General features: G+C 37.3%; 1 pseudogene; it reads left to right on the top strand.

Moving 5' to 3' along the window:
* The first annotated feature begins 3,019 nt into the window (after positions 1-3,019).
* On the top strand, positions 3,020-5,791 carry LOC102896332 (annotated as a pseudogene).
* The last annotated feature ends 6,148 nt before the right edge of the window (positions 5,792-11,939 follow it).

Raw genomic sequence — 11,939 nt, 5'->3', positions numbered from 1 at the left:
TATAATAAGGGTCTTTGAGAAATTAGAGTCAAGTTAGCAGTTTAATAAGAAATTTAATTTTCTGAAAGGCAACTTCATAATGAGTCTGATCTAAACGATCTCTCCAAAAGTAACAATTCAAGTTCAGTCTCTTTTGCCTAATCTTGTTTTGCCTGTGAGTGGTTCTTTTACATCTGAGAAGCACTTATTTGTGTCACCGAGTCTTAGAAATAGAGCATTTTATTATGACTCATTAATGGAGTTTAGGGCCCTCAAAGGAGTAGATAGTCTTGGATTTTTGAGGTACAGAAGCAAAGCATGGTACAGAATACTACTGTACTATAATAAGGCATGTCACAGGGTATTCTAATACTGGCAAAAAAAAAAGAGAGAGAAAAAGAGAAATAAAATCCACAGTAAAAGTGCCTCTGAAACAAAGGATAAATAATGACCATGCATTTTGGCCACTGTGGAAAAAGCAAGGTTTTTGACAAGCCCTTTTTTCATCCTTATTTTTCTTTCTTTTCCTTTATTTCTCTTCTACCTCCTCCTTCACTTCCTCTGCTTCTTCATTCTTCATCTTTGTCTTCTTCTTTCCCCTTTGAATTAAGGGAGGAAGAGAGTTTGCTATGATTTATACTTTGGGTAACTTTGGATTGCCACTAAATGGGAAATTCGGCTTTCATTTTCCTTTTCAAGCTGCTTATGCTGTTGTGTCTAGACTCTAGATCATACTGCCAGTGAGAGCCAGTTAAGATTAAGGCCACCAAGTGCGTGATTATCAGACTATGCTCACACTTGATTCCTGTGTGGAGCTCTACAAACGGTGGTGGTCTGGTCAGATAAGCCACCTAGGGCTGCCGGCAAGGACCCTGATGTAAATGTTTGTTGATTTCTGTGGTTTAAAGTGCTCTCAGTGTGGCTGATTTCAAGATTTCAACATGATGTAACTGAACTTAGCATTAGGAAGGGAGCCACCTTGTACTCTTCTTTTGTGTATCAGCTTTATCTTTTCTAAAGCCCAGAATGAACAACTTAGTGATTGATGTGGGACAGTTTAAGTTTAAGTGTAAAGAGGACGTGTCACTATAGGAAAGTAAAGGAAAATTCTAATAAAAAAAAAACTGCTTGGGGGAGTTTCTTGCAAGAATTTTAAGTGAAATTGAGGGAACTATAATAAGCCGTCTGTTGAAAGAGCAGGGAGACTGGACTCAAATTTCCTGGGAACTATTATTTCTGGTCTCCAAGATTAGGCACTATTAGAACCTTCTGTCATCCAGGGTTTTCTTATGTATTACCAGTAGTTACCTGCTATATAATTTATCTCAGAATATTTTGCCTTTCTCTTTCTCCAAGTGTAGGACTTATCAAGCTTTCGGTGCCATCTGATTTATTGAGGAATAAATAGGGACGTTTCCAGGTGATATATCAATATCCAGATGTTCAGAGAGTCCAGATCCATTTGGAAATATTCCAATGCTCAGCACAATAAAAGTTTCCTAAGATTATCCAAGCCCAATGACAGTCTATTTTCCCTATAATATGCAGGACCTAAAGGGGCTGCAGCTTCTAAAGTGGGATAGAGAAGTGGGAAGAATCCTCAAATTAGTACTTTCACAAACATTTGGTTAACTTCATCTGTTATCACAAAGTTAAGTTTTCTATTTAAGAAGTTGATATTATTGTTTATAAGCTTTTTAAAATATGAATATCCATCCATGAGATAGATATCTTAATAAGGAGTGAAAATAAGGTTCTTCACTTAAACTTATGCTCCTCCTTATCATTGCTTCCTCTAGGTATAACTAATTATGTAATAAAGCAATAGGAAATAGAATGAAAGTCCTCTTGAATACTTAAATGTGTCATCAGACCAAAAGCCTATTGTAGGTAATTCAAAATATGAACTAAATAGATAAGCTCAATGATGGTTTTAGTGTCAAGAATCTTTTGATTCAATGTTTCCAAAATCTACTTAGTAACATGAGAAATATGTATGTTGAAATATTATGAGAATTATGAGTCCAAATTTTATGTAGTCTATGATCACAGTCCCATGTGTGGACTATAGAAAATACACTATAATGTTAATATATGTGAGACTATGGATAGTTAATATTTGTTTTTATTTTTTAAATTGTGTATAATAGAATGTTACAAAAGTTTTTAAATTAAAAGTATAATCACTTGGTTTATCATTAAAACAGTCATTTAAAAGAAAATCAAAATGTTATAATTTTTAGCTTTATCCCTATTTGAGAAGAATATCTGAATTTCTTTTTATCCTCATCAACTTTTAAATCCTGGATCAAGAATTTAAAGCTTGCCTTTAAAATTTCTCATAAAGAAGATTTACAGAGTTTTAGAAGTGAACAGATACTACTCCCTGTCATTTTAATTCATCCCCAAATTGAAATCTTCCAAACCCTTTGTGTCCCTGAGTCAGAGTTTCTGATGACTTAATTTTTCAGGAAGAGTAGGGCAAAGGTTGATGATCAAAGGACATTTTCAGAAATCTAATGAGATAGATATCACTGAGCAGATCTCTACCATCTGGGAGGCCAGAGCCAACAAAGACTCTTAAATCTTCTTGAAAACACAATTTACCATCGACTTTGAAAGTTCTCTCAGGGTCACTTATGGCTTTTGCATTTTAACTCTAATTTTATTCCAGGTGGAATTAAGTTAACGTGTTATTTTTAATTATAAAAATGTGCTGATTTTTGAAGATGAAAACTGTGGAAAAAGAGAAAGATGAATAAAATCATGTCTTATCCCATGAAGGCAAAAATGACTAACATTTCATTGTGCTTCCTTTTAGTATTTTTTCATGAATATTTTTGCTTATAGATAAAAGTATTACAGCATGCACAACTTAAGTTTCTATTTTGCTTCTTAACAATTTAACATAGAATTGTTCCGTGTTATTTCTGGAAACACCCAATAATTTTAAACTGCTGGATCAGAAAGAGAAAATTACACAGTGAAGTAAAAAACACACTTAATTGGGAATTGAGAGCCATGGGTTTTAATCCCCACAATGCCCCTGTTTAGAAGTGCAAATGTGAGTGCCAGCTTCAGATATTTGGATTCAGCTACCTTGAAGTAAGACCCAGGGACATGCATTTATAATAAGGACCTTGGGTAATTGTATTGCAGGAGATTCTGAGACCACATACTGAAAATCAATGGATTAGATTACACTTTGTTTTTAGAAATTTTTAGGGAGGAGTTGGAAAAACCCATAGACAATAAAGGATGTACAGGAAAGATACTAAAGTTGCCAGAACTGCCTCTCTTGTGAAGAAACCTAGGATGTGTGGTTTCCCAGGCATAGCTTGTCCAAGGGCTACAACTACACTTAAGGTCCTCAGTCCTTTCCACCCAGCCATGTCAAGCATTCTTTACTTTCACGGCATCCTATTTGTCCTATCTCTTCCCTTCATGCATGCTTCCCATCACCTTTCTAGTCATTGAGTTTATTTAATGGCAGAGATCATATCGGAAGCTAGATCCCTTGACCCTTTTCCAAGGATCTTCCTACTGAATGAATCATCCTTCAAATCATAATTTCCGAGTTCCTGAAATATCTCTTTCAAGCAATATCTCTTTCAAGAAGCCTTTCTCAGTTCTCCAGTCTCTTCTGTGTTTCTACAATAACTCCTCCCACTCCCATGTGCTTACTTTTTTCATCATGTTTTAGTAGTTAGTTCACTTACCATCCTTCCCTACTAGACTGAGTTATCCTAGTGCCAAGCACTGTCCCTGGCACAGAATATTTACACAATAATATTTTATGAATTAACAAATATGTACGTAATCTTCTTAAGGCATTTGTGGGTAAAAGGACATAGCGCGTCTGTAGAGTATAGGTTTTTCTCCTCTTGGTTAAGCTTGTATTTCTTCAAATGCCAGTGTTTTAAAGTTTCATCTCTTGTTTAGGCAGCATTCACAGTAATTCATCCTTTGTGAAACAGCAGGAGTATATCATTTTACTCTGCTACACATACATCTTGAGGTAGAATTTCTTTTTAAATTTATTTCAATAGGTTGGTCTGATTTCTATCAGAGACTTCATTTCAAATCGTTATTTTATCCTCTGATCAGAATAACTGCTCTGTAAAGGAAAGGAATGAAATGTTCAAAGAAGATAGTTATGTCTATTGACACTGTGTTAAAATGCAAATGCAATGCAAACTGGAAAAAAGTCAGCTGCCAAATAATCTGGATCACTTCTGAGTCAAGGAGAAAGATTCAAATTACTCGTTTTATCTATAGCAAACCATTGCAAGCCTCTCTATGCATTTTCTTTGAAAGAAAAGCAGAGAAACTAAAGAAGTAAACTGGAGGATATGTATTCTTCAAGCTTGGTTATGCAGTAAGAACATCCATTGATATTTTCTAACATCTTTTCAAAAATAAACTTTCATTTAAAAATATGTGTCATGCAAATTATTTCTGAACCATTTTGGATTTCAAAGAAACCCTAGTCCCGCCTTCTTGGCCCCACGCTGCCTCCATGTAGCTTTCATACCTGTTAATAGACCTCAAATAATTCAACCTGTTTTGTTCACCTGTTAGTAGTCATTACTCTTGAGGATTACTTTCCCCATAGACAAGTCAAAAAGTTCTATAGAATCTCTCTAGCTCCGTGATTTCTTGTAGAACTTGGACATAGGTCTCATAATTTAGGAATTTCCTTGCTAACCATCATCTTACTACGTTATCTGACTTCCTATCACCTCTCTGACTTTATCTCTTACATTCTTTCTTTGCCTTATTCTATTCTAGCTTCTTTGATCTCCTTGCTGATCTTAAGCCACCAAGCACACACCTGACTCAGGTGTCCTTTCTGCTTTATTCTGCTTTATTATTTTTCATAGCATTTATCACCCACTGGTATATTACATATTTGATTGTTTTAGGAGCAGCCTGACCCTGCTTCAAGGTCTCTCCAAATGGCATTTTGCTGCAACTGTTTTGCTTTAGTTGTTGGTGGAAAAGAAGCTGAAATACTTTCCCAATGAAATGTTAATCTTGAATGATCTGAAAAAGAAGGTTGTTATTAAAACAGAGTTATCTACAGAAGTCGAGGTGGTCAAATTGAGGTGAGATAGAATTGTGGTCATTTTGGACCCCAAGACTAAAATGTTCACATGCACATACAGTTCCCATAATTTGCATGTCTTGGAAACCTGCTATAACCCTAATGGACTTTATGTCTTGTGTCACAACAGCAGCAATTCCTTCCTGGCCCTCCCAGGCACGCACGTGAGTCATGTGCAGCCTGTGCACCTGGCCAGCACCAAGTTACTGCCCATGGACATTCCCACACCCAAGGACATCCCGAGCTGCATTGCTCTCAGCCTGTACAGGATAGAATTGCCATCCGTTAAAGGGACTCTTACAAGAATAATTTGCTACTTCATCAGGGCGTCTAATCCAGGAACTATGAAGATGTGAAGCAGCAAATATTTATTGCATTCACCAGTCAAGATGCTTCCTGATCTGTATATCTTGTGACCATAGCACAGTGCACATTTCTGCTGTCAAAGATCCAAAAAAGGAACGAACAGTATAGTTTCACATCAACCAATTTCCTTGTGAAATACTTCAGTTCCAAATGAAGTTTGCCCAAATTTCAGGTTCCCTCAGGCTCTCCATGCATTCGCACTTTTGGAACAGTGTCAAATACTGTTATTTCACTTTGTGCAGCAGGCATCTACTATACACTTTCACATTCAGCTTCAATGAAGGGTACATCCGGGATGCTTATACGCCATTTCTAGAAATGACCAATGACAAGCCATGATTCTTACCAAGTATGTGCCATCAGTGTCCATGGTGACCGCCCCACTGATTTGCTAAGTGTACCCTTCAGACCTCTCTGGGACTGGTGCTGGCACACTGTGGACCTCGTGGGTGACAGGCTTGGAGGGACTGCCCCTATGACCCTTGCCCCTGAAGCCAAATGTAGTTGTTTGCTTTCCTAAGGAAGGCTTCCTATTTCCAGTATTAAAGGAGGAATAATTACACAGGCATAAGTAGATTCGTGAGTGACTGAGCAATTCATGCCTGTTTGTCGGCTTGTTGTCTTTTAGTTTGACTGTGAAGTTCAGCTTTAGCAATTCCGTTGCATCCTTTACATCTAAAATTAGGGGTCATTCCATACAAATTTAGAAACTATGTTGAGAAAAGAATGAACAAATTCAAATTTGTTTTTGGCAACAAATTCTGTCATTCTTACTGAGTCTAAAGTGAAGAAATGAACGAATATGCAAACGTTAGTGTTTACAGTATAACGATTTTAAATACAATAATAATACCAGCAGCTTGCTTTAGAAAAGAAGTCTTCTCCAGCTAAACATGAAGAAAAAGACACAACTATGCTAGAAAACGCAATGCGGATATTTCTCCTGTGTAAATTCAGTGTCATCATTTTTTCTGTGCCTGTAACTTTGGTTCTGTGTGCACACACGCTGTGCGCTGCCATGCCCTGTTTCTGTGCTGGCGTTGTTAACATTGATGCAAAACACCAGACTCAGTGAGCCCAGGCGTTCTGTGGTATCATTGTCAGGAGTAGCCAGTCTTCCCAGGGACCGTAGCTGAGTCTCCTAAATGAGGAGAATTGGCCTTATTCAGGATTAAAACAAATGTCTCTGTTATGTGTAAGGAACAAAGTAATGCATAGACCTTAGAAATTAGTAATTTAATTTAGAGTCTATGAAAGAAAATATTCAGCATTTCTTTCAACAAAGTAGCATTGTCAGGAATAGCCAGTCTCTGGTAATTTCTAGTGGTGTTGCTCAAAACGCCTTTGTCAGTCTGCCCTTTCTGCTTACTTTTCTCACCATCTTTTTCTCTCCCCAACATTTGTAAGAATAGCTGCACACTAGCTCTCCGGAAACAGAAGACACATGGCATTTTTTTAAACAATAGATTATGGGCTCTATATTGTTACATACTATATGAGGTATATATTTAATTTTCTTAAGTTTCTGATAAAGAGATTTAATTTTGTGTTTTTAATTTCAGGTTGCAAACATTTAAAATCTGTATAGCAGCAAATACTCAGTTTTGTAACAAATATGACACAAGGGCTAAAGCATGAACGTAACATGACAATTATGCATTTGCTGGTCTTGATTATAACTCAGGTGTCCTTAATGGACACTTAAATTTTATTTTAATAATAACTTCAGGAGAAAAAAAATCTGCAAAACACTATTAATGCATTTTACTTCCAAAATATATTTCACTTTGATAAAGTTTTCATTTTTTTTTAATTCCAAACTTGTGCTTTAAATTTACCTTTGTGAAATCAAATTCTCAGTTTTAAGAAGTCACATTTTAGCACTTAGTATTCTATTAGGAAATTTTACCAGACTAATCCTCAGCTCAAACTGATAGGGACTGATGGACACATATGTTGAGTAATACACACTTATTTTTCACAGGAATGGAAACATTTGTAGAGATTGACAGGGCAATTATTTTCAGACACTATACATTTGGCTTTTCCAGCCATTTACATGGAAAAAGATAACAGTTTTCCTAGTTTGATCTTTTCACGTCTCTCTTTTGGGTTAAAAGGCAAGCATATCTTTTGAATGTATGTCTATAAAACAATGTTCTGGATGAACACAAACAAAATATAAGTAAACAGAAAATCTCTGAATAAAAAGTTCCTTGATCATATGTACAATCCTTAGGAAGACATTATTTTGCATGTAAAAAATTAGGATTATATTTGCATTATCACTGTGATTTTAAATGTTGTGCCTCAAAGAGACTTTACTTCCTCGTTATGTCCAGGAGGCTTTTCAATAGTCTTGCCTTCTTTCATCCACAGGAGCATCACAAATATTTTTTAAACCAACCATCTAATTATATTTCTTCTCTTCTTAGGAATCTTCAAAGTCTCTCCTTGCCTTCAGGATCATTATAAAGACCTTAGCATTGCTTTGAAGGATTTATAACCTACTTCCCCTGACCAAACTTCTGTCCCTTCTTCTCATGACTCCGCCCTGACCGCTCCTCAAGCTATGTTTCAGCTATCAAGATTTTCCAGAGAAGCTGGTCTCTTTCGAGACTCTGTGCCATTGTTGGCTCTTCTTTCTGCGTCAAATGAATGTCTCCGGCTTCTCTGCCTAGCAAGATAAAACTTCATCCTATAAGATTCATCATAGATATAATTGTCTTAGTGAAAGTTTACCTACTTACCCCAAGGTAAATTAGTCTTTCCTTCTTCAGTCCTGTAGCATCATCAAGTTGGCTTCCATTATGCAGTTTATTATGCTGTTATAGATGTGTATAATTGATCATTTATGACTGTGTTGTCCACTAGACTGGGAGCCATTTGAGGATGTGGATAGTGTGAGTTTCCCATTGCTAGAGGTGTTCAAGTCCAATGCTGGAACCAAAGGATAAAGCAGGCAAGTAGTAGCCTTGAATGCATTGTTTGCCGAGATGACTGTGAGTGCCCCTGTTAGTTCTACATACAGGATTCCCTTGCTGAGATCACCATTCTTACTGAGGAAGGGGGAAAAGAAAGTTGGGGCTGGAGACTAGGCAGAAGGTAAAATCCCTGGTAGCAGTGTGTCTTTTCCAACTTTAATCAGCAACTTTATATACATTCCTTTCTCTCCTCATTTTTCAAGATCCCTCAGGTTCTGATAAATGAAAAGCAGTTCTCTTCACTATAAAACATTTTCGGAAACTGCTGGGCTTTTGACAACTAATATTATTAGGCATTTGTTCTGTGCCTGGCATTCTAAGTGCTTTACGTATGTTAATGCACACAACCTTCTTGAAATAGGTGTCAATGTAGATGAGAAAAATGCAGACATAGTTCATAAACCTTACTTAAATATATATTGCGAATTAAGTGGCAGAGCTAGGATTCAAACCCAGGCCGTACGGCCCAGGTTCCTACAGTTTTCTGCAGGCCATGATTAGGGATGCATTGTCGTCAGAACTGTTGTTGCCTTCTCAAATGGTTAGCCTCTAAACTCAACTGTGGAGCTCAAGGTCAGCACTAACTAAACAGAGCTGTTTTCTGAAGTCGTTTCCTTTCAAAGCCCAGGAAACAACATACCATGTTCATGTGACCTCATTACCCTTTGCTCCTGTTATTCTTGTTACTCTATTACCCTTGTCACTCTGTCTTTTCTTCACTCCTATTTACCCATTGCAGCCAACCGATATTAAAATACACATATCTGATCATGTCACTCCCCAGCAAAACAGCCCTTCAGAATCACTCCCCGCTTTGGGATAATGTCCAAGCAACCTCAGCGTAAAATGAAAAGCCTTGCATGAGGTGGGCTCACTGTTTGAGTGTCAGATCCAGGCTTGATAGAAGCCAGAAACAAAGTAGGCAATTAGGCCATAAGGAGACCCAGAGTGGAGCTTCAAGATGTGAGGCTCGCCATAACATATATGTCCTAAATTCCTGAAAACTTTAAATACACCAGTTCTTTCATGCATTACACTTGTTCCCTGCCTGACCTTTGCCCCTTTTCCTGACAAATTATTATTTATTGTAAAGTGTTGAGCTAAGCCAGACCACAAAAGACTGATCTAGGCCCAGGGGCCTAAAATAATGACAGCTCAGACTTGGCTTAATTTGTTCCACAAGAGGGGGCCGAGGAAGAAGTTGAACTGAGATGCAGTTGCAGCACAGGCTTCAGCTGACCTCAGCCTGTGTTAGTGTCCTGTGGCCGCTTAAAACAATAAACACATTTTCTCTCAGATTCTGGTGGCCAGAAGCCTTAAATGAGTATCACTGAGCCAAAATCAAGATGACTGTCAGGCCACACTCCTTCCAGAGGCTCTAGGGGAAAGTCCTTTCCTTGCCTCTTCGTGTGGTTGCTGGCATTCTTTGGCTTGTGGCCACATCACTCCAGTTTCTGCTTTTGTCTTCACATCACCTTCTCCTCATGTACTGAAATTTAGGGCCCATCTTGATAATTCAGGATAATCTTTCAATCACCAAACCCTTAATTTAATAACATCTGCGAAGACTCAATTTCCAGATAAAATAACATTTACAGGTTCCAGATATTAGGAATTGGTATCTGTGGGGGGCAATTTTTTTTAGCCTACCACACATATAGAATGCTCTGGAACTCAGATGACCCACCGGAATGACCCTTCATCAGAGGCAAGACCGTTAAGACTTTGCATCCCTAAATTGATAAATTCGACAAATCGGGCTGCCCCTGCCAGTGGAGGCATGTCTTTGGGTGAAGAGGGGGAAAGACTCAGCTTTGAGCCTTTAGCAGGTAACACTGCTGGCAGCTAGGTTGAGTGTTTTGGTTCTTCAGGGGTGATCCGGGTGTCACATCACTACATCCACTCAACCTGCTACCCTTTATGGACTGTAATTGTGCCACAGTTGCTGATTCTGGTTTTTATATCTGTGTCATGAATTGTTTCACCAGGCTGGCCATTGCCTACCACAAGGGTATAATTTAAATATCATTTTGTCTGTAAACCTTTCTGTATCTTGCCTTTCTCCTATATAGAATTAGTCTTTCTCTTTTCTGTGTTTCCCTGTCACTTTATTCATACCTCTTCTAGTTCTCACCCTCCTTGTGTAATGATTAATATTCACATCTCTGTCCTTCCTTAGTAGACTATTAGCACATTAAGGATAGGTAGGGTACCTACCTGATTTGTTCTCAGTCCCTCTCAGATAGTAAATGCTCATGAATGTGTAATGGATGAATTAATAAGCGAGGCTTAAAGTAGCCACTCTCTGCCCCTTCATCAGTTGGTAGAGCAGACGGAACAGCCAACTGTGAACGAAAGCCATCGAGCATGTCCAACAAAAGTGACTGAGTATGTATCGGGAGGCAGTAAAGTAAACAATATCTCAGGGGTCACAGCTGTTTCATTCTGTCTTTCATCCAAGAAATGCCGTGATTTACTTTCTGTTCTTGCCAAGGATAAAGAAATAAAGACATAAACTAAAAGTGAAGGAGTGAGGAATTACTGAGTTTGGATGGACAAGTCAATCCGCTTGCCCGTCTGTGGCCAAGCAAGCGTGATCAAAGAATAATATACTTTCCCCTTCAATTCCCATCTCATAGTCTTTATTCTTTCACAAAAACAAAGGGATCTTCAATAAGAAATGTAATTCAAATCCTGGCATCACTAACCAAGTCATTTTTATACACAGATGACATTGGGTACCCCCGACGTTGTAGGTTTATCAAATTTTTTCTGCCCCAGATATATCTCTTCTTGCTTCAGGTTGTTAAATTCTAAAACTGCTTCTTTACTGGGACATTAGAAGGATTTAACCCACTAGGAATTAATGAGTACAGAAACTCTTAGGGTAGTACGCTTGGTATGTGCCTAATAAATGTTTTTGTCTCCTTTATTTTCCTGTAGCAGTTTAAGTTTAATAACAAGTAATTTATTCATATAGAAGATTTAGAAGAATAAGGTCAATGTGGCAGTTAATATGTGTTTTATTTTGAAAATTTTACATTTATTAAGTAACGTAGGTACATAGTAAAAGTTGAAATAATATGAAGCCTGTATTAAATGAAAATTTTTTGTCCCCAAATCTGTTAGCATACTTATTCTAAATAATATACTGACATCTGTTTTTTTCCCAATATATCAACTTTAAATAGTAACTATAAAATTTGCCTCTGAAAGATCTAGGGATTTATTTACACTACTTATTCCCTACTAATTTTATTTATATTATTTCTTGATTCTTCTATTGGTTTCATTTATAGTTCTAAATAATATATATTTCTATTTTTGTCATCATGTAGATTATTCCTTGATACATACTATTTAAATAATTAAATTCTAATTTTGCAGAATCTCATACCCAGTGGTTTACTGGTAAATGACACATTGGAGGGGTTGGGAGGCTGATTTGTAACATTTGCCTATGTCTGTGGGTGATTTCAAGCTATAATAAGCCTGACTTTACA

The sequence above is a fragment of the Pteropus alecto genome, unplaced genomic scaffold (assembly GCF_000325575.1).
Source record: "Pteropus alecto unplaced genomic scaffold, ASM32557v1 scaffold111, whole genome shotgun sequence".
Lineage (NCBI taxonomy): Eukaryota > Metazoa > Chordata > Mammalia > Chiroptera > Pteropodidae > Pteropus > Pteropus alecto.
This window is presented reverse-complemented; position numbering and strand designations above follow the sequence as displayed.